Genomic DNA, 25,650 nt, shown 5'->3' on the forward strand with positions numbered 1-25,650 from the left:
GTAGAAATACTAACGTCCGAAGTTAATCAGCTGAAGTTAAACGATTTGTAACGTACGAAATCTATAAACATTCCTTTTGCCCGTGCTGTCGGCGATGGGTTCATTCTCATGCGGGTAGAAGCGCGGAGCCACGTCGCCAGACTGTGCATAAACATCTTCACGAGGAAAAAATAGAGACTTCTTGAATACACGCATGTAAACTGTTTAAAGTATTATTTCATGTGGGATATCAGTTTCGGTGACATTGGTCATTTCTAAAAATTTTATTTCTCGATATTTTACCGTTCATCACACATTAAAAAATGGATACAGATGAAACTGAAATGAAACATTATCTAAAAAAATAAAAATATTTTCACATTTTGAACATTGAGAGAAATTATATAAGAAAATGTACTTGTTCCTCTACTTCTTTTGAGCAGTTTTGTATTCCAAAAATACTGCGTCCGGCATATTCATTGCCGATGACGTGTTTTGTTTAATCCAGAGATAATCAAGTCGACTAGGAAACAAAAAATATAATAGTCGTCGAAACACAATTTACATAAGTCATTATTTGTGGCGTTTACACCACACAAGTCATTATTTTTTGACAGAACAAACATCAGACAAACATAATCTTATAATTCGGAATTAGAGGCAGTGCGAACAAAAAGAAAACTTTGTAGCTCGTAAACAGCAGTAGGCTTAAGGGTTTACAACCCAAAAGTCCAGATTTTATTTTGCGTGTTGACAGGCATGGCATATTTATTGGCGTATTGTTGGGCTGAAACATACATTAAAAAATGTATTAATAGTAACGCAATATTTGCTTACTACGCCATAGAAATTTAGTTGAATTCGAAAGTAAAAAAAGATATGTCTGCTAGTGCAGAAGCTAACAAATAATGTTTACGTCATTATTGTCAAGGTATCCTAGAACTAGTACTAGGCAATAAACAAGGGTTTAAAATAACGGTTCAGTAACCAAAAAAACAAAAAGCCGACATGTTGAAAATGTCACGTTTTAATGACTCATCGTTAGCTATTAAATTATTTTGATATCTGATAAAATTTAGACAATATACATATTTTCATGCATGTGTGTTCCTCTAATTTAGTTTTACATTTCAGATTAACAATTAAATATGTAGTATATACTTTTTAAAGTAGAAAAGGAACAAAAAAGTAAAGAAAAACTATAGAGAGTTAACCCTTATCAACAAGGAAACGCTGTAACTCTGGGATATCACAAACAGGTACGTCATAGTTAAAATACCTTCAGTAACAACCTACAAACTTGAAGTTACTCATTAAATTGGAATATGCTAGGTCAACTTTGATGGTTTTCCTGCGGGTATGAAGGACACTTACGGTATAAAAAATGGTCACAGGTCAGAAGTTACTGCATTTCGCTGGTTCCAGATGTCAATACAATAAGTCAAATTATTCGGGATTGTATCGTTTTCTTCTACTCAACAAATATGAAGACTTTTGTAAGAAAAGTTACTCATTCTTGTTTCATTGCGTTCAATTATTTATACAAGTGTTAAGAACTAAACCTTTTTTTCATTTACACGTTAGCGTTCTTCTGGGCAAGTAATTAAAAAATCTGGCTTACTTTCCGTGTTCATTATTTGAAATTTTGAAAGTTACGTTTTTTTTTTTCTTTCTGTTTAACGTGTATAGCGCTTTTATTGGGTTGATTTATCCATACAGATCTTTGTAACTAAGCTTTCGTCATTCACGCTGAATAGCGTCTTTCTGGGAGATTAATTAACGTCTATTATTGTTTTCTAGCGTTGTTATCAAGAATTACTTTAAATGGATACGTGTAAGATACAGCTAGAGTAACAGGACGACACTGTCAATAGAGATATATTCATTTAGCTATATAAGTAACTTTTCTACATAATATGTGTATATTATTACCGTATGGAGAAGAAAAAAGTCAGTGTTTCAATATTAAATATAGAATATATATACATATATCCAATAAGTATATCTGAATCTGTCTATTCAAATCCTATTAGTCATTCAATCGATTTAGAAAGAAAATAATGAATGTAACGGTGATTTTGGTCATTTTATATGTAATCATACATAAATCTGATCGGTTTTGTGTAGAACACATAAACCTGCATTTAGAACAAACTTTTCATCAATTTGTTTATCTACGCACAAACCGGCATAACATAAAATCTGCTATTTCCCCATAATGGGGATTGAAGCTGAGATCTTAGTGTTATAAACCCTCAACATTTCCTTTAAGCTTGTGAAATTTCAGGAAGTAAGTTACCGTGTATAATACAAATATGGTAGCTTTAGTATATGTTGGATACAAATGTTCGTTAGAGTGTTAAGTATAATAGTTGTTTAGGCGATAAATAATAAAAGAATAAAGTACGCTAGAACTTAATCTATTGAATACAGCGAGTGACTAAAATAATATCTTAGTTTTTAAACACAGTAAGAGTAAACTTTAACAGAAAAGTTGATTGATCAAGCCTTTTAAAATATGTAGCATCAGACTAAAACGTTATAAATTACCATAACACGTAACAAGAATATTTTTACGAATGTTTTTCATATCCTCGTATACGATATCTAACTGTTTAATTTATTAATTCTTGAACAATGAAAATCCGTTGGTAAAACAAACAAACAACTTATTACTGTAAATTTAGTGAAATGTTAAATTCTGGATAAGTGTTTCCACATAAATGTTGTATCAGAAATAATATTGTTTTCTTCTTATTCCACATGAACGAAAATAGTTTTCTGTTTGACTTTATTTGGCATTTTGTTTTTTCGTATATTTTCAGTTTGCTATTTTGTTTCTGGCTGTTGTGGCTACTGCCATCGCTGGATTCCTGAGACCCTATCTAGGCTATGGCTACGCTGGTTATGCTGGCTACCCTTATGGTGGCTATTATGGTGGCTTCTATGGTCATGGCCATGGATATTTTGGGCACCTTGGCTACGGTTATCCTTACAGATATGGCTATGGATATCTGGGCTATGGTTATCACTAATTAAAAAAAACTCCGTCTTCATGTCAAGGTGAGTAATGTTTAAACTTCGTGAACTACACTAGCGTATTAAATCTATTTATTTTTATTTAAAAAGTGTATTATGATATAGCTCAACTTCAGAATATCTGTACAGAAGAAATTCAGAAATATGAACTGATTCAAAAATGTATTGTGTCGACATAATTGAATTAAAAAAAGAGTTTGAGATAGAATATGGTCTCTAAAATAATATTATATTGGTTGTTATGTATTTCACAAAGACACAGTCGTGCACAACGTGTTGTTATAAAGTACAAACAATCTTAAACAAACTGAATTTTGTGAATCACTTTTAAGTATGTATTTTAGCATGTGTAATTTCGTAACTATTTAACACATCAATAGACAAAATACGTAAATGTGCATAGCTATGAATACAGTCATAGAAACAGTTGAGAAGAAAAATACAAAAGATCGAAATGTGTAAAAAATTACTAAATGACGATAACTTGAAGTGTAAACAATGTATGAAATATTGGTGTCAAAGAAGAAAACGTTAGAAAGTGTTTTTGATATTATCATATATAATAGGACTAAAACTTAAGAACATGTTATTTAGTTTGATAAAGAAATCGAACAACAAATAATCGAGTGAATTTTGAAATCAAATTTTATTAATATAAACTAGCAATTGTTTCTCTTGTTTTGTAATCCTAACTATGTGGTTTACTTTATTACACTTTGTAATATTGTAATATTGTGGTTTACTTTATTACACTTTGTGTAATATTATTACTTTGTGACATTTATTCTTCAACTGGCTACAAAGAGATAAACATTATCTGAACTGTAGATACGAATATATTTAAGGTAGCAATAACACTTAACACTGGGCATATATACATGTTGGCAAAACAATGTTAAACACTTATTATAACCTTCAAGTTGACACAAAATACAGATATAAATTTGTAATATTTAAAAGTACACTTTCAGTCATGTACGTCGTTAATACGGTAGGGATAAAGGAATATACAACGTAAAGTGTTTTAACACAATAACTTTACTTAGAAATGACAAAGATATGTGAAAATTGAAACACATACAGTTTGTGAATATCCTTACAGCTTGAATTAAAACCTTTCAAAATTTTGTGCAACTTTAATAGGTCTGAATTATATTCATAATAAGACAATTGGTAAAGATTTATTATTTTTTTAATTTAAGAAAACAAACACAATTCATATAACGCTAACAAAATAATTGTATCAATCCAACTAAATTAATACATACAATAAAGTACACTGTTTTATAAATAATTATACTAATTCAGCTAATCTAAAATGTTAAAGAAAGTACATTAACGTTAAAAAAAAATAAAGTTAATCCAAATAATCCAAGATGTAGAAAAAATTACGCTAGGGTTTACGAAACAACTATACTAATCCGAGTAATCTGAAATGTAAAGAAAAGTATATTGAAGATTTAATGTATACTTTCATAATCCGGCTATAATAGTTTCAAAAGTTCAGTCATCCATGTCTAAATCCAGGAAACGCAACTGCAGAAATGTAATCTCGGAAGATTATCACTTATTACTACGATTTATACAGCTTAAAATAGATACGTAACCAATTTATGATACTTGCGAACAGGATTGATACACACAGTTTATTTTTCTCATACAAATATATTTTAATATACAAACAAAAATACAATTTACGATAACAATTATTACAAATGGTTAATATAAAGGTGATTTATATAAAAAGCTTTTACAAACTTACAAACAGTATTGAGTATTCTTACTGGTCTGGAATTTATTTGATATCTTCTCGATGGTTCACGATGAGCGAATTAATTTCTAGTTGACGTATAAACGATTCACATAACAGGGATCTAACTTGTCCCGTATTATTCTTCGCTGGCCTCGCACTTTTTACAAGTTGATTTTTTTCACCGCTAGAGTTCTGTTACGTTTTCGTCAATATACTGACATCAGACTTCAATCCACTGAGGTTAAAGAGTTTATAATGTTCGAAATCTATAAACTTTCCCGGTTATATACCTGTAGTTTCCCAATTAATAAGCGTTAATCATAAATATAGTTACCGAAATTTATACCAAATCAACTATAACAAACCAGTAATAAATATTCTCCTGGCACCTTGCGATGGTTACATTTTTCATGCGTAAGGCCAGATTCTAGAAGTTTCAGCTCGCACGACGATACTCATATTTGCACTCGAGAATTTCTACAACTTTAGCAATAGATTACAAGTTTGCAATACAGAGTTAACATACATTTCTAATTATAAAATTAACTTACACTAATATCTGTTTCAAAGTAAATATGTAATAACTGCAATTCCGTCACAAGGTGGAAAATACCTTTCCCCAGACTATCCCTATCCACCATGGTATTTTTATTGTTCATGACACAAAGTTTAAGTGTCTTAGATTCAAACTTTTATTAAACTACTTTCTGTATATGTTATTCCAATTAAAATAGCACAAACTATTACCTAATAATCCATATTTTAATAGTGTGTAAGGTTTAAGTTCTTAATTCTACAGGGGAATATTTTAAAAATTATGAATTTCCCCTATTGTGACACACGTGACACATTTTCTCTTAGCATGTCATCATCCCTTTTCTATTCACCACCCCTTCAAAAAGTATGAAATTAAACGTAAATTATTCTCCATAAAATCTTCATTGCTAGGATAATCCACATTTATTGTAGGCTTCAACTTTGTTTGGTTACAGAGCTATCTAATAGACAATTAGACTCGTCTTTTCACACCCACTTGTCACATCCTCTTATTCATAATTCGTTACTGGTTCACATTTACGTTTAATTATATATTATCCATAAACATAACAAACTCAATGTTTTCATCTATCAAATGGCATATTGTATAATCATTTCTTCTGAAAGGTAAAATATCTATTTTACTCAGAGTACGATCATTGTTGACGTGAGAAGTTAACAGCTAGCTTGCTTGAGTGGATTGTAACGAATGTTTTCGTACAGGTAGAAAGCAAGAACATTTTACAAAGATAAGGAAATGTATCTGCTATTTGTCCATATTGTTTAGATCATTATTTAATTAAATAAAAATTATCAATTGCAATACTATAGATAGTATAACGTAAGTCCCTCATTGGCACAACGGTATGTCATCGATCTCACAACACTAGAATTAGTCTTTCGACACTCTTGTTCAGCAGAGCACACAATCCAGGGTGTTGCTTTGTGCTCAATTTCAAACACAACAAAAGCATCAAAATTAAAGGTTAACTCTCTTTGATAAACGAAAGCGAAAAAAAAGTTGATGTGATAAATATTTTATTTCTTGTTTTCATTTTTATTCTTAAATATTATTGTAAAATCAACTAAAATATAGAAATAAATATCATTTAGATTAATTAAGATTAGATTAAGAAAAATAAAAGTTGTTCACGGGGTACGCACGCGAACTGCTTGTGCTACTTGTAGGGGATAACATAGCGTTAGCAGCACGTTCCACGCGAGAACAGTAGTTGGTCACGATTCAAAGTGTGAAAACAACAATCAAATTAAATTATAAATAGATGTATACTGGTACAAACTTAGATATAATTAGAATAAACGAATGTGGGTTTATATTACAACATGATGTTATTGCAGAAACAAAAAAGGATAATTAAGATTTATTTCGTTGTTCTTGTGGTGGTTATGAGGTCGCGCAGATTTACCATTCCCGTTTTAAGTTAGATTAGAGAAAATAACATATAAACTATCAAGTTTTAGTGTTTTTAATTTTACTTGAATTACTTACTTCGTGCTCACCGCTAGTACAGCGGTATGTCTACGGATTTACAATGCAAAATCACGGTGGGCTTAGCAGATAGCCCGATGTGGCTTTGCTATAAGAAAAACGCACTTATTTAGCTGGTATATAACTCATGCATTAATTCAAACACAATAGTCTTGTTCACCGCATTCGATTTTTAGAAATGGTTCCTTATATACACTTACTATAATATATGATATGTGAATAACCAATCAATAGCTCGGAATGTCACCCTAGTGGGCTTTTCAGTCATTTTAATCTCTGAAAAAGCTTCCACATTTTTGCGATCAACATTTATAGGAGGTTATTGTCTTCATTCTGATCGAAGTTTCATACCTTTTTATACCTAAATACAGCTTAGTTACTAAGCTTAAGTTATAGTGAAATTATATTGTATCAGTATAGTTATTTATGAGTTTTTTGTATATATAAAACCTAAAACGATTATAATAATATATAATAAAAAATAATAAATATATCTAAATATATAACGTTATGAGGCTCAATATACCTATGTGAAACATGTGCACATTCGTGTTGTAATATGTAGTCATTCTAGCAGAAACAAACAAATTATATTTATTTCCACAGTTCTTATGAGGTTTACGAGGCAGGTCAATGAACAAACTACACATATGGTATAGAAAACAACATAAAATATAAACTCTTACTGATTTTTTGTGTACTAAAACCTGTAAGCTGTCTGTCGAATTTTGTGATGGTACACTGTAAATACAGGGTGTTCGGAAAGTCACTGTGCACTTATATATTTATTAACAGACAAAACTGTACAGTGACTTTCCGAACACTCTGTATTTAACATGTGCAAATGTGTATGTGAACTCGTATTTATTATATAGATGTTCTTGCGAAAGGCTTATCCGTTACAATAAATTAAAATATTCTTTGTGTAGATTCGTTTTTACTTATGCATTTAGAAGTCATTTTAGTGTGTTTTGATCGTTCGTGATGGGTAAAGAACAGGTTGCTCTTTGTGTATCTTGGAGCTTAATAACAAAGAGCAACAACAAGTAACAAGCGTGCTCTTAAATATTTGATGGAAAAATCGTATTTGGGCGAATCAAGCTTATTTGTAAATTATGTTGACAAGTGTCTCTACTAACATATTCGAGTGAAATTTGTCCAAGTACGTAGCCAAATGAACATCATTGTCACGGCTTTTATATATAGTTAGAATACAATCTATCAACGTTTTACGACATAAAAGACATTACAACCATTATTAAATAATCTTTACTTCTCATTCATGAAAATTCTGAAATGAAAAAAATTAATTCTTTATATGTTAACTGTACAATCGAATTTGTTAAGTATCTTATTTCAGTAATTGGTCTACAGTTAGTAGAGTATATACAGTAAGCCTGCGATGACATGCACCTTTATACTGACGAAGAGGAAACACACGAAATAATTTTATGATATTTTAATAAAAGCGTACTGATGTGTTTCTTTTAATTTATATGAAAAATACAAGAATTTATATACAGGGTGAAGGCGACTGTAATCTAATTCTTTAATGAAGATCATATGTGTATTTAACCCCAAACGTTTGTGATTAATTAACAGATTTTCTCGACTCAAAAATATACTTTAAGAGTTGATTTATGAGTATTGATATATAATTAATGATTTGTTTACATAATAGAGTCAGATGCGAATGTAGTTGTAAAATAATATTATATTTTGCTATTTAGGCTCTGATTTGTAACTGGTATTGTGCTGTCCAGAATAACGTGTTCATTCATAAGATTAAGCTTTTGTGTTATTTTATCTATGCTTTGCGCACAAATATAATAATAATGAATATAAATGTATTTTCTTTATAAATGAAAATATCTACAGAGTAATGAATATTGCTGGCGACAGTTGTGTAGTTTGAAACTTGGCCAGGTGTTAGATATTACGTTACAGTTATCAAAAATTCAAATCAATAAGTCTAAATCATCTCGTTTTACAATTTCAGTCGCTGAATGTGTTTATAATTATAATACGTCTCAACCTGGAAAGACTAAAGGCTCGAACATCGTGTTCAGCCGTGTATACTGGTTTTCACAGTTTTGTGTAGTGGTGAATAATCACAGTTTGGTCAGAAGTAAATCAGAACAAATTTAAATGAAACAGTGAAGTTATAATCATTCAAATTTATTTACATTTCTCGCATTCTAAACAGATTTTTATATATAGTATTATCGACTGTGACTAATTTTGTAATATCTTTAAGATAATCTTTATTTCTTTCTGGCCGGTTCACGAACGAACGTCACAATTGGTAACCTATAATAAAAGTAAACCACAAAGTTATGGGATAAAAAACAAGAGAAAGAATTACTAGTTTATATTAATAAAAATTATTTAAAATTCACTGCTTTAATTGTTTTTCGATTTCTTTATAAAACTAAATAACATGTTCTTAAGTTTTAGTCATGTTATATATGATAATATCAATAACATTTTCTAACGTTTTCTTCTTTTTTGACACCAATATTTCATACATTGTTTACACTTCAAGTTATCGTCATTTAATAAATTTTACACATTTTGATCTTTTTCTATTTTTTTTCTCAACTGTTTTGTGTCTAAATTCAGAGTTGGGCACATTTCGTATTTTACGTTTTGACGTCTTTCACACTGGTGAAATTACACATGCTAAAATACATACTTGAAAGTGATTCCCCATATATCTATTCACAAAAAGCTATTTGATTAAAATTCTTAGTACTTCATATAAATACGTTCTGCATGATTTTCTCTTTATGAAATATATAATAGGCAATTAGCTTTATACAATACTATATTGAAAATGACTAGAAATCCCGTATCATAAAGCCATCATTTTCTATCTCGACATCTTTTTTATTTAATTCGAAGTTGATCTATATCTTTAAACACTGTTTAAATATAGTTTCTATTATTGAGTCATGATTACTTCATAAAATATAAATAAAATAAATTTATTAAATACACCAGTGTAGTTCACGAATTTTAAACATTACTTACTTTGATGACTTGAAACGGAGCTATTTTTTTTCAGTGGTAACCATAGCCCAAATGTCCATAGCCATATCTGTAAGGATAACCATAGCCAAGGTGCCCAAAATATCCATGGCCAAGACCATAGTAGCCACCATAGTAACCACCATAATGGCCACCATAAGGATAGCCAGCATAACCAGCGTAGCCATAGACTCTGTAGGAACTCAATAATCCAGCAATAGCAGTAGCCACAAGAGCAAGAAACAGAATAGCAAACTAAAAATTGTGAAACATAGAAAATGATAAATTTTATTTACGAAAAAATAAATTCAACAGAAAACTATATTACTGTTTTATCTCACAGAAAATCTTATTACTTCTTACACTATTAAGATATTATTTTAGTCACTCGCAGTATTATATATATATTAAGTTCTAGCGTACTTAATGATTTCATAATTTATCATTTAATTTAGACGATAACTAAATTAACAAACATTCATATATTTATATCCACAATGTACTAAACCTACCATGTGTTCACTGTGTACTATACACGGTAATTTATTTGTTGAAATTTCACAATCTCAAAGACAATTTTCAGGGTCTATAACACTAAGATTTGAGCTTCAATTCCCATTGTGGCCAGGGGTAGATTTTATGTTATGTAGGCTTGTGCTTAGATTAACAAATTTGTGAAAAGTTTGTTCTAAACGTAGGTTTAGGTGTTTGAAAAAGAACACAATCAGAATGATGTAAGATGACATACAAAATGACCAAAATCAGCGTTACATTCATTATTTTCTTTCTAAATCGATTGAATGACATAATAGGATTTGAATAGACAAATCCAGATATACTTATTGGATATATATATGTATATATATTCTATATTTAATATTGAAGCGCTAACTTTTTTCTTCTCCATACGGTAATAATATACACATATTACGTAGAAAGGTTACTTATGTAATTAAATGAATATATCTCTATTGACAGTGTCGTCCTCTTACTCTGGCTGTATCTTACACATATCCATTTAAAGTAATTCTTAATAACAACGCTAGAAAACAATAACAGACGTTAATTAATCTTATAGAAAAAATCTAGTTAGTTTTAAAGATTTGTGTCAACACGATAAAATCGCTATAAACATCAAACAGAAAGAAACAAAAATGAGTAAATTTCCAAATTTCGAATAATAAATACAGAAAATAAGAATCAGAAAAGGTTTAGTTCTTAATACTTCTAAAATTAAATTAACGCAATAAAACAAGAAAAAGTAACTTTTCTTACGAAAGTCTTCATATTTGTTGAGTAGAAGTGAACGATATAATCCTGAATAAACTGACTTGTTATATTGACAGCTGGAACCAACAGCTTATAGTAAGTGCTAACTTGTGACCGTTTTTATACCGTTGTACAGTCCACGTGACCTTCGCATTTACAAAACTGACCTAACCTATTCTAGTTCCTTGAGCAAATTCAAGTTCGTAAGTTCGTAGATTGGTACTGATGGTGCTTGACCATGACGTACCCGTTTGTGATATCTTTGAGATACCACGTTTCCTTGGTGATAAGGCTTAACTGTCTTTGTTTCCTTTATTCATTTTTCATTGTTATCTGCTTTGAAAAGTAATTACTTTCAATTTTGAAGTTAATCTTAAATATAAATCGAAACTTCAGAATTACATATATACACAGATTATAAATAGTTTTTGAAATATATTAATGTTTAACTTCAAAGCGGCCGGTGGTGAATCATTAAGATATGTTATTTTCACCTTTCTCCATGTTTTCTCAAGTATTTATTTTCCGTTCTTTCTTAAATACCTGATAATAATTTCAAGGCTTGACTTATGCTTGTAACTTTAGGATTATTTATTATATATATTATTAGTACATATCTTACACCTTAAAAATAAAAAGTCATATTTTCTGCTCAGGGTTAAAACAGTTTGTTTCGTCTGTTTGTTTGTTTGTTTGTAGTTACGTACAAATATGCACAATGCGTTATTTGTGCTTTGTCCACCACGGATATAGAAACATAATTTCTAGGCTTTAAGCCTGAATGCTTATCGTTGTGCCTCTAGAGGGCTCTCTTTTGACATTAACAGTGCATTTTCGTGTTTACTTCTGCATGAGAACATAGTCACACAATAGTCTACATATACTGTATCTGTTACAGGGAATTGGAACTTTGATTTTAGCGTTTTATATCTGTAAACTTAACGCTAACTCACAGACAGACTCATAATTAAGGGCTTTTTTTCACATTACCTCTAATAATTCGGAAATATAATATTGTGTTCGTTATCGTGCTTTTCCTAATAAGAATAAAGTCATCTAGAGTTACTACCTCGGAGTTAACCTACAAGTATAATAACTTTCAGGAAACAGTTAAATTATAAAATTCATGGTCGTCACTAATTTTGAACTTATCTACCAGAGGAAAGGTGTTTGTTAAATGCGCTCACTGCCATCTCTTGGGTTTCTCTTATATGACAGAATAGTGGAATTTCATTTTCGCTCTTATAACATACCCAAACTAAATATTTATCGAGAGTACGTTGAATTAGAATGCGAGACGAACCATGGTTCGGCATATGTACTACTTGGCCAAATTTTATCCAGGGTAAAAATTAACTTATAATGAGTAAGTGTTTGAGATTAACTCAAAGCTACACAATGGGCTTTCTGTGTCACTGGTCAAATTAAATTAAATAATGTAATTAACAATGATTTAAGATACACTTAGCAACCTTCTGAATATAATAAAAGTATTAACATATTTACATTTACTGCTAATTTCTCAATTTAAACATAAATTAAATATCCTGCAATTATATACCAATAACAAGACAGTCATGGCACAGAAATAAGCCAATCAATTACGAATTTACTAATTAATATATAAAACAGTCATTCTCACTCAATGTAATAGATATATTTTGGTTTTAAAGCTATCATTTCAAAAAAATAGTTCGTTAAATTACAATATGGGTTAGAATAATTTGTTTAAAGTCCAAAGCAAAGTTTCACAAGGTCTATTTGCCCCTACTTTAGCAGTGATAGGCTAGAGTAAAGACAGCTAATCAAGAACACCCGCTAATAATTTTTGGGCTACTCCTTTACCAAAAAAATAGTGAGATTAAATTGTAGCACATTCATGCCTGTTTGGTTGGACGAGTATTCAAACACGCAACCCCGTGATTGCGAGTCAAGCGCCTTAACCACCAGATCATGCAGATTTGTTTTGTAGTTTGTTTGTATTTCAAGCAATGCTACATGAGAGCTATCTGCGCTAGCCGTCCCTAATTCAGATGTGTAAGGCTAGATGGGAGGCAGCTAGCTAATCAACGCCACCCACCACCAACTCTTGGGCTACTCTTTTACCAAAGAAGAATGGGATTGGAGCCTGCGATCCTCAGATAATGAGTCGAACGCCCTAACCATGACGTGCCCAGTGCTGATTACTTATATATTTGTTTCTAACAACGTGACCTGTAAACTCTTAAAAGCAGAATTTTTAATTCTAAACTTCTTCCGCCTTTATTTCCAATCAATACACACCACTCACACACAAACAATGCTATTTCACACTTTGAATCACAACTTTGCCATTTTCCCTGAAGAGGAACACGAAAGTCCACTTTTCTAAAGCCCTCAGGTTATTACATTTAAAGTCTAATAAGTTGTTGTTGTTTCTTTTAAATTAAGCACAAAGCTACACAATGGGCTATCTGTGCTCTGCCCACCACGAATATCGAAACCCGGTTTTTAGCGTTTAAGTCCGTAAACATACCGCTGAGCCACTGGAGGGCTATGTCTAATAAGAAAATTTCCTTCTCCTCATTCTACGTGATTCTCAATGTCATGAACAGAATTTATGTATCATGCTGGTGCTCATAAAACAGTTGAAAGCAAGCTTGCATAAAACATACACGTCATGTTCAACTTTTTGTATTTAAACATATGTATTAATAGAAGAACAAACACAAGAAACAAAATGAAACAATATCGGTCACCCACGCTCTTAAGATTAACTGATAGCCTTGGCTTTTCTTTATCTATTCCTTTGTTGTTGTTGTTGTAACAGCGATCCGGTTCTTGTTTTAATGAAGTTTGCTCTTTTTTAACACACACAGTTTTCCCACTCTGACATTCAGAAATAACAATATAGGATATTTAATTACTATTAATAATTCTAGTTAAAAGAAACGTAAGTCTAGTAAGAATTACTCTGATTCTTATTTTGAACTACGTCATAGAACGTCACTATGACAACGTTAAGTTTGTTTGTTGTTGTTTTGGTGTAATTAAGCAAAAAACTACATGATGAACGATCTGTGCTCTTCCCACCACGGACAGCAAAACCCGGTTTCTAACGTTGTACGTCCGCAGATATATCGCTCTGCTACAATATCAGGATTCATAAGTAGAAAGACCTGCATGACCAGGTGTTTAGTAAGCTCAACTAGTAATCTAAGGTATGCGCAGGTCTAAATTCCCGTCCCACCAAACATTTTCGCTCTTTCAGCCGTGGGGACGTTAGAAAGTATCGCTCAACCCCACTATTCGTTATATCTCAACAGCGGTGGGTGGAAATGACTAGGTATCTTTCCTCTAGTTTTCACTGTTAAATTAGGGACGGATAGCACAGATAGCCCTCATGTAGCTTTACTAAAACGAAACTCAAAATGTATCATAAGTAGAAAAATCAAAAGTTCGTGTATGTTTATCATACTTTACGTTTCTCAGAGAATATCTTGTTTATGCCTAAAAAAAATCGCTGTTTTATTTCACCATCAATATTAATTTCTGGTTCTTAAAAAAAACCATTTTCATGTTTGTGGATCCAGTTTGTTACAGACTCTGGAAAAAAAACTTGTGAAAATATTCTAACAAATGCAGATATAATAATGAAATTTATCTGTATATTTACTTTAGATTTATCATTTTAATTTATTTGTAAACATATACTTCTTCGACTGCTCTCAAAACTGGAAATCATGAAACAATAACTACGCTTTAACCAAAATTATTTTTTACATAGCCCATATATCTGTTCCTTCCAATACCTAATAACAAAAATGTGCATTAGAAGCTCTGACAAAAAACGTTTAAGTACTCAAATGCTTTGGTTGTTATTTTGTATTTTTAACCAGAAAGAATAAGTCAGAGACTCCAAGAGTAAAAGTAACCAGAGTGAAGCACATGCCGCCTAGAAACGTTTCTTAACCAAATAGCAAGATTTCTAGTGATTTTCATAACATCCCCATAACTGAAACTCCAATGATTTTTCAACAACATATCACTGGCTCGAATCTTGAATTTATTCGTCCTTCGGCTTGACAATTTGACCTCTAGTTCACTTCTGGCCTTACAAAAAAAGATGTATACAAAATATAGAGGGTTATAGTTGCATAAAATATGGTAATGGTAAACAGTAGAGTAAAAAGAGAAAGGTCCACCGCTGAAAGCGCAATAAGTCTATCGATTTACAACACTAAAATCCGGGGGTTTGATTCCCCTCGCTGGACTCAACAGATAGCCCAAAGTGGCTTTCCTGTAAGGAAAAAAAAGAAAGTAAAAGAGATATATCATTCTATTTTATGATAATTATTTTACCATGTATTAGCATTTACATGCACACAATTTGTCTGCATCAAACAAATGTCTTGATGTCTTATCGAATTTCTAATGACGTGCGAATTAATTTCGAGATGATATCGGTACAGTTCACTCAATAGATTGCAAGCTAACTCTTCACTGATGATACGAGTTTTTCACCACTTAAGGTATATAATATCTTCGTAAAAATACTAACGTCCGAAGTTAATTCGCTGAAGTTAAACGGTTTGTAACGTTCAAAATCTATAAACGTTCCTCTCAAGTATCTGCAGTTTCCCGATTACAAATTCCGAGATTCTTAATATACCAACTGTAGTAAACCAACAATGTATATTGTTTCTTCGCGGTGTGTTTTCAGCTAAGGCAGGTATGCTCGCAATCGCTAGTATTTACATAAAAAAATAGTACATTGTTGTTTCTTATTCTTAAGAATCTTCTACAACTTCAGTGAACAGTCGGGAATTTCGCTTTTTAGGTTTAATAATACATGTTGCATGCATATCTAAATATAAATTTATATTAAACAAACATCGATATTAAAATTAATATACGATAGTAAATCCAGCACAATAATCACAGTGAAAATATAATTAGTCCAAGATTTGTAAGCTTACTTTGCGTTAATCACATTACAGGAAATAATTATTATTATAGTTATATTTATTATATGACATTAGTACCAGACCTATTAAATCTTTAACTGCATTCTTTATCTAATTCTTAAGAAATTTTTAAGGGTTAGAAAAGGGTACCGTAACTGTATTCCAACAACACTACTTCCGGCATATTCATTGCCGACGACGTATTTGTTTTAATCCAGAGACAATCAGGTCGACTAGGAAACAACAAATATAGTAGTCGTCGAAACACCATTTACATAAGTCATTATATGAGGAGTTTACACCACAGTAGTCATTATTTTTTGATAGAACAATGAGACAAACATAATATTATAGTTCGGAATTAGAGGCAGTGCGAACAAAAAAATCTTTGTAGCTCGTAAACGTTTTTGTTTTGTTTTGGAATTTCGCACAAAGCTACTCGAGGGCTATCTGTGCTAGCCGTCCCTAATTTAGCAGTGTAAGACTAGAGGGAAGGGAGCTAGTCATCACCACCCACCGCCAACTCTTGGGCTACTCTTTTACCAACGAATAGTGGGATTGCACGTCACATTATACACCCCCACGGCTGAGAGGGCGAGTATGTTTAGCGCGACGCGAACGCGAACCCACGATCCTCGGATTACGAGTCGCACGCCTTACGCGCTAGGCCATGCCGGGCCATCAACAAGGAAACGCAGTAACTCTGGGATATCTCCAACAGTTACGTCATGGTCAAAAACCTTCAGTACCAACCCAAGAAACTGAAGTTACTCATGATATATTAATCATAATGCACTGCTGGCCAAAATCTCATGGCCAATGAACATAAAGAAAAAATATGCATTTTGAGTTGATAAACTTAACCACTTATTTAAGTAAAGCTACGAAAGATAACAATAACAAAAGGGAAAATAAAAAAAAAAAGTTTTTAGTACTTAACAGGGAAAATGAGAACACAATGAAATTAGCCTAAATACTAGATGGTCAAAAGTTTAAGACTATGCTGAAACGAAGCGTTAGTTGGTAAACACGTAACAAAATTTAGTCATTTGTGTTCAAGCATTAGCGTTGTCAACATTTCCCACTGAAATCTCTTGTGTTACATTGGGTAAAAACATGGCAAAAGCTAGAAAGTTGACAGAGTTTGAACGTGGGAGATATGTCGACCTGCAATAGCAAGGTCTCTCTCAACGTGCCATCGCTGGTGAGATTGGGCCTAGTAAAACTGCTGTTGCAAATTTCTTAAAAGACCTTGAGATATACGGAACGAGAATTTCAAGTAGTCGGCCCAAGAAAATTTCGCCGGCGTTGAGCAGGAAGATTCGACGGCTTGTTCGAAAAACACCAGCAGATCGTCCAACCAGATTGAGGCCCTTACGGACACAGAATACAGCTCAAGAACAATAAGACAGCATCTGTGAGAGAAAGGCTTTAAAAACCGTAAACGTCTTCAAAGGCCACGTCTCCTTCCACATCACGAAACAGCTCGGATAAACTTTGCTGAGAAGCACCAAACATGGGACGTAGAAAAGTGGACGAAAATTTTGTTCTCTGATGAGAAAAAATTTAACCTGGATGGTCCAGATAGCTTTTAACGTTACTGGCACGAAAAGGGTATCCCACCGGAGATATTTTCTACACGACACAGTAGAGGAGGTTCCATCATGATCTGGGGTGCTTTCTCTTCCCATGGAACAATGGAGCTTCAGGTTATTCAGGGGCGTCAGCTGGCAACATCGGCATGTTGGAGAGAGCATCCTTATTAACTGAAGGCCCTCGCTTGTGTAGAAATGACTGGATCTTTCAGCAGGACAATGCTGCAATCCACAATGCCCGCAGAACAAAGGACTTTCTCATGGCGAATAACGTGATTCTATTGGACCATCCAGAGTGTTCGCTCGAACTCAACCCTATTGAAAATGTCAAGGGAAGTCTATAGAATTGGACGTCATTTCCAAACAATGCATGATCTTCCTGAAGCCATCTTCACCACTTGGAATAACATTCCATTCAGCCTTCTGCAAACGCTTATATCGACCATACCAAAGCGAATGTTTGAAGTTATTCGCAATGACGGCCGTGCAACTCACCACTGAGACCTCTTGTTGAGCATTTCCTACCCTGTTTAGGACTTCTTTTTGGTATGGTCTTAAACTTTTGACCATCTAGTATTTAGGCTAATTTCATTGTGTTCACATTTTCTCTATTAAATGCAAAAAAGTTTTTTTTTTCTCTCTCTTTTTTTATTTTCAACTTTCGAAGCTCTACTCAAATAAGAGGTTGCGTCTAACAACGCAAAATGCATATTTTTCTTTATTTTAATTGGCCTTAAGATTTATTTCATTGTTGTTATTGTGGTTATGAGGTCGCGCAGATTTAACATTTCCGTTTTAAGTTAGATTAGAAAAATTACATATAAACTATCGCATTTTAGTGAAAATGAAAAGTATTTTTAATTTTAACATGAAAATTAATTTGCACAATGACTATTCAAAAGAAATACTCAATATATTTATGGTCAAATCATTTTATTTTATTAGAAATACTTAATTAAAAAATATGACTTTTTATATGTTAAAGACTTATAATATTAATGAAATACTGCCACAATTTGTGAAGATATACATATTATACTAAACGTAAGAAGTATTTAATCTGCGAAAACTTTAAATGAGTGCAAAGAGGTCATGTGGTTGGTTATAGAGACTGGCGACAGTACAAAGGCCTGTCATAACGTTCTTCACTTTCATTCACAATTTTATTTGTACTACTACTTCATGAATTTATGTCAGTAAGTTTCAGATCAAATTGTAGATTATAATTCAAACTTTGATATCACATATTAGTTAAGTTCTCAATTTAAAAGTTATTGCTAAAAAGAATTCACTTATTCAGGTGGTTTATTAAATGCAGCAGTGGTTTTTTTAAACATTACTTACTTTGATGACTTGAAACGGAGTTATTTTTTATCAGTGGTAACCATAGCCCAGATGTCCATAGCCATATCTGTAAGGATAACCGTACCCAAAGTGCCCAAAATATCCATGGCCAAAACCATAGTAGCCACCATAATAACCACCATAATGGCCACCATAAGGTAAGATGACATATAAAATGACCAAAATCAGCGTTACATTCATTATTTTCTTTTTAAATCGATTGAATGACATAATAGGATTTCAATAGACAGATTCAGATATACTTATTGGATATATATATGTATATATATTCTATATTTAATATTGAAGCTCTAACTTTTTTCTTCTCCATACGGTAATAATATACACATATTACGTAGAAAGGTTACTTATGTAATTAAATGAATATATCTCTATTGACAGTGTCGTCCTGTTACTCTGGCTGTATCTTACACATATCCATTTAAAGTAATTCTTGATAACAACGCTAGAAAACAATAGCAGACGTTAATTAATCTTACAGAAAAAATCTATTTAGTTTTAAAGATTTGTATCCACACGATAAAATCGCTATAAACATCAAACAGAAAGAAACAAAAATGAGTAAATTTCCAAATTTCAAATAATAAATACAGAAAATAAGAATCAGAAAAGGTTTAGTTCTTAATACTTCTATAATTAAATTAACGCAATAAAACAAGAAAAAGTAACTTTTCTTACGAAAGTCTTCATATTTGTTGAGTAGAAGTGAACGATATAATCCTGAATAAATTGACTTGTTATATTGACAGCTGGAACCAACGGCTTATAATAAGTGCTGACTTGTGACCGTTTAATACCGTTGTACAGTCCACGTGACCTTCGCATTTACAAAACTGATCTAACCTATTCTAGTTCCTTGAGCAAATTCAAGTTCGTAAGTTCGTAGATTGGTACTGATGGTGTTTGACCATGACGTACCCGTTGTGATATCTTTAACATACCACGTTTCCTTGGTGATAAGGCTTAACTGTCCCTGTTTTCTTTATTAATTTTTCATTGTTATCTGCTTTGAAAAGTAATTACTTTCAATTTTGAAGTTAATCTTAAATATAAATCGAAACTTCAGAATTACATATATACATAGATTATGAATAGTTTTCGAAATATATTAATGTTTAACTTCAAAGCGGCCGGTGGTGAATCATTAAGATATCTTATTTTCACCTTTCTCCATTTTTTCTCAAGTATTTATTCTCAGTTCTTTCTTAATTACCTGATAATAATTTCAAGGCTTGACTTATGCTTGTAACTTTAGGATTATTTATTATATATATTACAAGTATATATCTTACACCTTAAAAATAAAAACATATTTTCTGCTCAGGGTTAAAACAGTTTGTTTCGTCTTTTGTTTGTTTGTTTGTAATTACGTACAAATATGCACAATGCGTTATTTTTGCTTTGTCCACCACGGATATAGAAACCTAGTTTTAAGGCTTTAAGTCTGAATGCTTATCTTTGTGCCCCTAGTGGGCTCTGTTTTGACATTAACAGTGCATTTTCGTGTTCACTTCTGCATAAGAACATAATCACACAATAGTCTACATACACTGTATCTGTTACAGGGAATTGGAACTTTGATCTTAGCGTTCTATATCTGTAAACTTAACGCTAACTCACAGACAGACTCATAATTAAGGGCTTTTTCACATTACCTCTAATAATTCGGAAATATAATATTGTGTTCGTTATCGTGCTTTTCCTAATAAGAATAAAGTCATCTAGAGTTACTACCTCGGAGTTAACCTACAAGTACAATAACTTTCAGGAAACAGTTAAATTATAAAATTCATGGTCGTCACTAATTTTGAGCTTATCTACTAGAGGAAAGGTGTTTGTTAAATGCGCTCACTGCCATCTCTTGGGTTTCTCTTGTATGACAGAATAGTGGAATTTCATTTTCGCTCTTATAACATACCCAAACTAAATATTTATCGAGAGTACGTTGAATTAGAACGCGAGACGAACCATGGTTCGGCATGTTTACTACTTGGCCAAATTTTATCCAGGGTAAAAATTAACTTATAATGAGTAAGTGTTTGAGATTAACTCAAAGCTACACAATGGGCGTTCTGTGTCACTGGTCAAATTAAATAAAATAATACAATTAACAATGATTTAAGATATACTTAGCATCCTTCTGAATATAATAAGTGTATTAACATATTTACATTTACTGCTAATTTCTCAATTTAAACATAAATTAAATATCCTGCAATTATATACCAATAACATGAAAGTCATGGCACAGAAATAAACCAATCAATTACGAATTTACTAATTAATATATAAAACAGTCATTCTCATTCAATGTAATAGATATATTTTGGTTTTAAAGCTATCATTTCAAAAAAATGGTTCGTTAAATTACAATATGGGTTAGAATAGTTTGTTTAAAGTTCAAAACAAAGTTTCACAAAATCTATTTGCCACTACTTTAGCAGTGATAGGCTAGAGTAAAGACAGCTAATCAAGAACACTCGCTAATAATTCTTGGGCTACTCCTTTATCAAAGAATAGAGAGATTCATTTTTAATTATAGCACCCTCACGGCTTTTTGGTTGGACGAGTATTCAAACACGCAACCCCGTGATTGCGAGTCAAGCGCATTAACCACCAGATCATGCAGATTTGTTTGTTAGTTTGTTTGAATTTCGAGCAAAGCTACATGAGAGCTATCTTCGCTAGCCGTTCCGAATTTAGATGTATAAGGCTAGAGGGAAGGCAGCTAGCTAGTCAACGCCACCCATTACCAACTCTTGGGCTACTCTTTTACCAAAGAAGAATGGGATTGGAGCCTGCGATCGTCAGATAATGAGTCGAACGCCCTAACCATGACGGGCCCAGTGCTGATTATTTATATATTTGTTTCTAACAACGTGACCTGTAAACTCTTAAAGCAGAATTTTAATTCTAAACTTCTTCCGCCTTTATTTCCAATCGATACACACACACACACACAAACAATGCTATTTCACAGTTTGAATCACAACTTTGCCATTTTCCTGAAGAGGAACACGAAAGTCCACTTTTCTAAAGACCTCAAATTATTACATTTAATGTCTAATAAGTTGTTGTTGTTGTTTTTAAATTAAGCACAAAGCTACACAATGGGCTATCTGTGCTCTGCCCACCACGAGTATCGAAACCCGGTTTTTAGCGTTTAAGTCCGTAAACATACCGCTGAGCCACTGGGGGGCTATGTCTAATAAGAAAATTTCCTTCTTCTCATTCTACGTGATTCTGAATGTCACGAACAAAATTCATGTATCATGCTGGTGCTCATAAACAGTTGAAAGCAAGCTTGCAACAAACGTAACACGTCATGTTCAACTTTTTGTATTTAAACATAGGCACTAATAGAAGAACAAACACAAGAAACGAAATGAAACAATATCGGTCACCCACGTTCTTAAGATTAACTGATAGCCTTGGTTTTTCTTTATCTATTCCTTTGTTGTTGTTGTTGTAACAGCGATCCGGTTCTTGTTTTAATGAAGTTTGCTCTTTTTTAACACACACAGTTTTCCCACTCTGACATGTCAGGAATAACAATATAAGATATTTAATTACTATTAATAATTCTAGTTAAGAGAAACGTAAGTCTAGTAAGAATTACTCTGATTCTTATTTTGAACTACGTCATAGAACGTCACTATGACAACGTTAAGTTTGTTTGTTGTTGTTTTGGTGTAATTAAGCAAAAAACTACATAATGAACGATCTGTGCTCTTCCCACCACGGACAGCAAAACCCGGTTTCTAACGTTGTACGTCCGCAGATATATCGCTCTGCTACAATATCAGGATTCATAAGTGGAAAGACCTGCATGACCAGGTGTTAAGAAAGCTCAACTAGTAATCTAAGGTATGCGCAGGTCTAAATCCCCGTCCCACCAAACATTTTCGCTCTTTCACCCGTGGGGACGTTAGAAAGTAACGGTCAACCCCACTATTCATTATATCTCAACAGCGGTGGGTGGAAATGACTAGGTATCTTTCCTCTAGTTTTCACTGTTAAATTAGGGACGGATAGCACAGATAGCCCTCATGTAGCTTTACTAAAACGAAACTCAAAATGTATCATAAGTAGAAAAATCAAAAGTTCGTGTATGTTTATCATACTTTACGTTTCTCAGAGAATATCTAATTTATGCCTAAAAAAAATCTTAAAAAACCATTTTCATGTTTGTGGATCCAGTTTGTTACAGACAAAAATCGTTTAAGTACACAAATGCTTTGGTTGTTATTTTGTATTTTTAACTAGAAAGGATAAGTCAGAGACTCCAAGAGTAAAAGAAACCAGAGTGAAGCACATGCCGCCTAGAAACGTTTCTTAACCAAATAGCAAGATTTCTAGTGATCTTCATAACATCCCCATAACTGAAACTCCAATGATTTTTCAACAACATATCACTGGCTCGAATCTTGAATTTATTCGTCCTTCGGCTTGACAATTTGACCTCTAATTCACTTCTGGCCTTACAAAGAAAGATGTATACAAAATATAGAGGGTTATAGTTGCATAAAATATGGTAATGGTAAACAGTAGAGTAAAAAGAGAAAGGTCCACCGCTGAAAGCGCAATAAGTCTATCGATTTACAACACTAAAATCAGGGGTTTGATTCCCCTCGCTGGTCTCAACAGATAGCCCGAAGTGGCTTTGCTGTAAGGAAAAAAAGAAAGAAAAAGAGATATACCATTCTATTTTATGATAATTATTTTACCATGTATTAGCATTTACATGCACACGATTTGTCTGCACCAGACAAATGTCTTGATGTCTTATCGAGGTTTCATGACGTGGAATTAATTTCGAGATGATATCGGTACAGTTCACTCAATAGATTGCAAGCTAACTCTTCACTAATCACACGAGTTTTTCACCACTTAAGGTATATAATATCTTCGTAAAAATACTAACGTCCGAAGTTAATTCGCTGAAGTTAAACGGTTAGTAACGTTCAAAATCTGTAAATGTTCCTCGTCAAGTATCTGCAGTTTCCCGATTACAGATTCCGAGATTCTTAATATACCAACTGTAGTAAACCAACAATGTATATTGTTTCTTCGCGGTGCGTTGGCAACCTTTTATAAGCTTGAGAGAGAGTGTCTAGAAATTTCAGCTAAGGCAGGTATGCTAGCAATCGCTAGTATTTACATAAAAAAATAGTACATTGTTGTTTCTTATTCTTAAGAATCTTCTACAACTTCAGTGAACAGTCGGGAATTTCGCTATATAGGTTTAATAATACATGTTGCATGCATATCTAAATATAAATTTATATTAAACAAACATCGATATTAAAATTAATATACAATAGTAAATGCAGCACAATAATCACAGTGAAAATATAATTAGTCCAAGATTTGTAAGCTTACTTTGCGATAATCACATTAGAGGAAATAATTATTATTATAGTTATATTTATTATATGACATTAGTACCAGACCTATTAAATCTTTAACTGCATTCTTTATCTAATTCTTAAGAAATTTTTAAGGGTTAGAAAAGTGTACCGTAACTGTATTCCAACAACACTACGTCCGGCATATTCATTGCCGACGACGTATTTGCTTTAATCCAGAGACAATCAGGTCGGCTAGGAAACAACAAATATAGTAGTCGCCGAAACACCATTTACATAAGCCATTATATGAGGAGTTTACACCACAGTAGTCATTATTTTTTGATAGAACAATGAGACAAACATAATATTATAGTTCGGAATTACAGGCAGTGCGAACAAAAAAATCTTTGTAGCTCGTAAACGTTTTTGTTTTGTTTTGGAATTTCGCACAAAGCTACTCGAGGGCTACCTGTGCTAGCCGTCCCTAATTTAGCAGTGTAAGACGAGAGGGAAGGGAGCTAGTCATCACCACCCACCGCCAACTCTTGGGCTACTCTTTTACCAACGAATAGTGAGATTGACCGTCACGTTATACACCCCCACGGCTGGGAGGGCGAGTATGTTTTGCGCGACGCGGTCGCCAACCCGCGACCCTCGGGTTACGATTCCCACGCCTTACGCGATTGGCCATGCCAAGCCAGCTCGTAAACAGCGGTATGTTTGTTCTCTTTTTGAATTTCGAGCAAAGCTACTCGAGGGCTATCTGTGCTAGCCGTCCCTAATTTAGCATTGCAAGACTAGAAGGAAAACAGCTAGTCATCACCACCCACCACCAACTCTTGGGCTACTCTTTTACCAACGAATAGTGGGATTGACCGACACATTATAACGCCTCAACGGCTGAAAATTCGAGCATGTTTGGTGCGACCGGGATTTGAACCTACGATCCTCGGATTACGAGTCGAACGCCTTAACAGCATACTTGGCCATGCCGGGCTGTAACTAGCAGTAGATTTAAGGGTTTACAACTCAAAAGTCCGGATTTCATTTTGCGTGTTTGATAGTGTACATATTTATTGGCGTGGTATTGGGCTAAAGCAAAAAAACAAACATGAACATGGAAATGTACTATGAGTGACGAAATATGTTTTTTACTACGCCATAGAAATTTAGTTGAATTCGAAGGAAAAAAGATATGTCTGCGAGTATAAAAGCTAAGAAATAATTTTTACGTCACTATTGTAAGGGTAATCATTATACTATTACCAGGCAGCAA

General features: G+C 32.8%; 2 long non-coding RNA genes across 2 annotated transcripts; one reads left to right on the plus strand and one right to left on the minus strand.

Moving 5' to 3' along the window:
• Positions 1-1,407: 1,407 nt before the first annotated feature.
• LOC143258138 (uncharacterized) lies at positions 1,408-3,070 on the plus strand. Its single transcript, XR_013032155.1, has 2 exons — positions 1,408-1,475; positions 2,805-3,070. It is a non-coding gene; the product is annotated as an uncharacterized LOC143258138 (long non-coding RNA).
• Positions 3,071-8,975: 5,905 nt separating this feature from the next.
• LOC143258139 (uncharacterized) lies at positions 8,976-11,207 on the minus strand. The gene is made up of 3 exons (XR_013032156.1): positions 11,124-11,207; positions 9,852-10,103; positions 8,976-9,128 (listed from the first exon to the last, which is right to left on the minus strand). It is a non-coding gene; the product is annotated as an uncharacterized LOC143258139 (long non-coding RNA).
• Positions 11,208-25,650: the final 14,443 nt, after the last annotated feature.

This window comes from Tachypleus tridentatus, chromosome 7 (assembly GCF_004210375.1).
Source record: "Tachypleus tridentatus isolate NWPU-2018 chromosome 7, ASM421037v1, whole genome shotgun sequence".
NCBI lineage: Eukaryota > Metazoa > Arthropoda > Merostomata > Xiphosura > Limulidae > Tachypleus > Tachypleus tridentatus.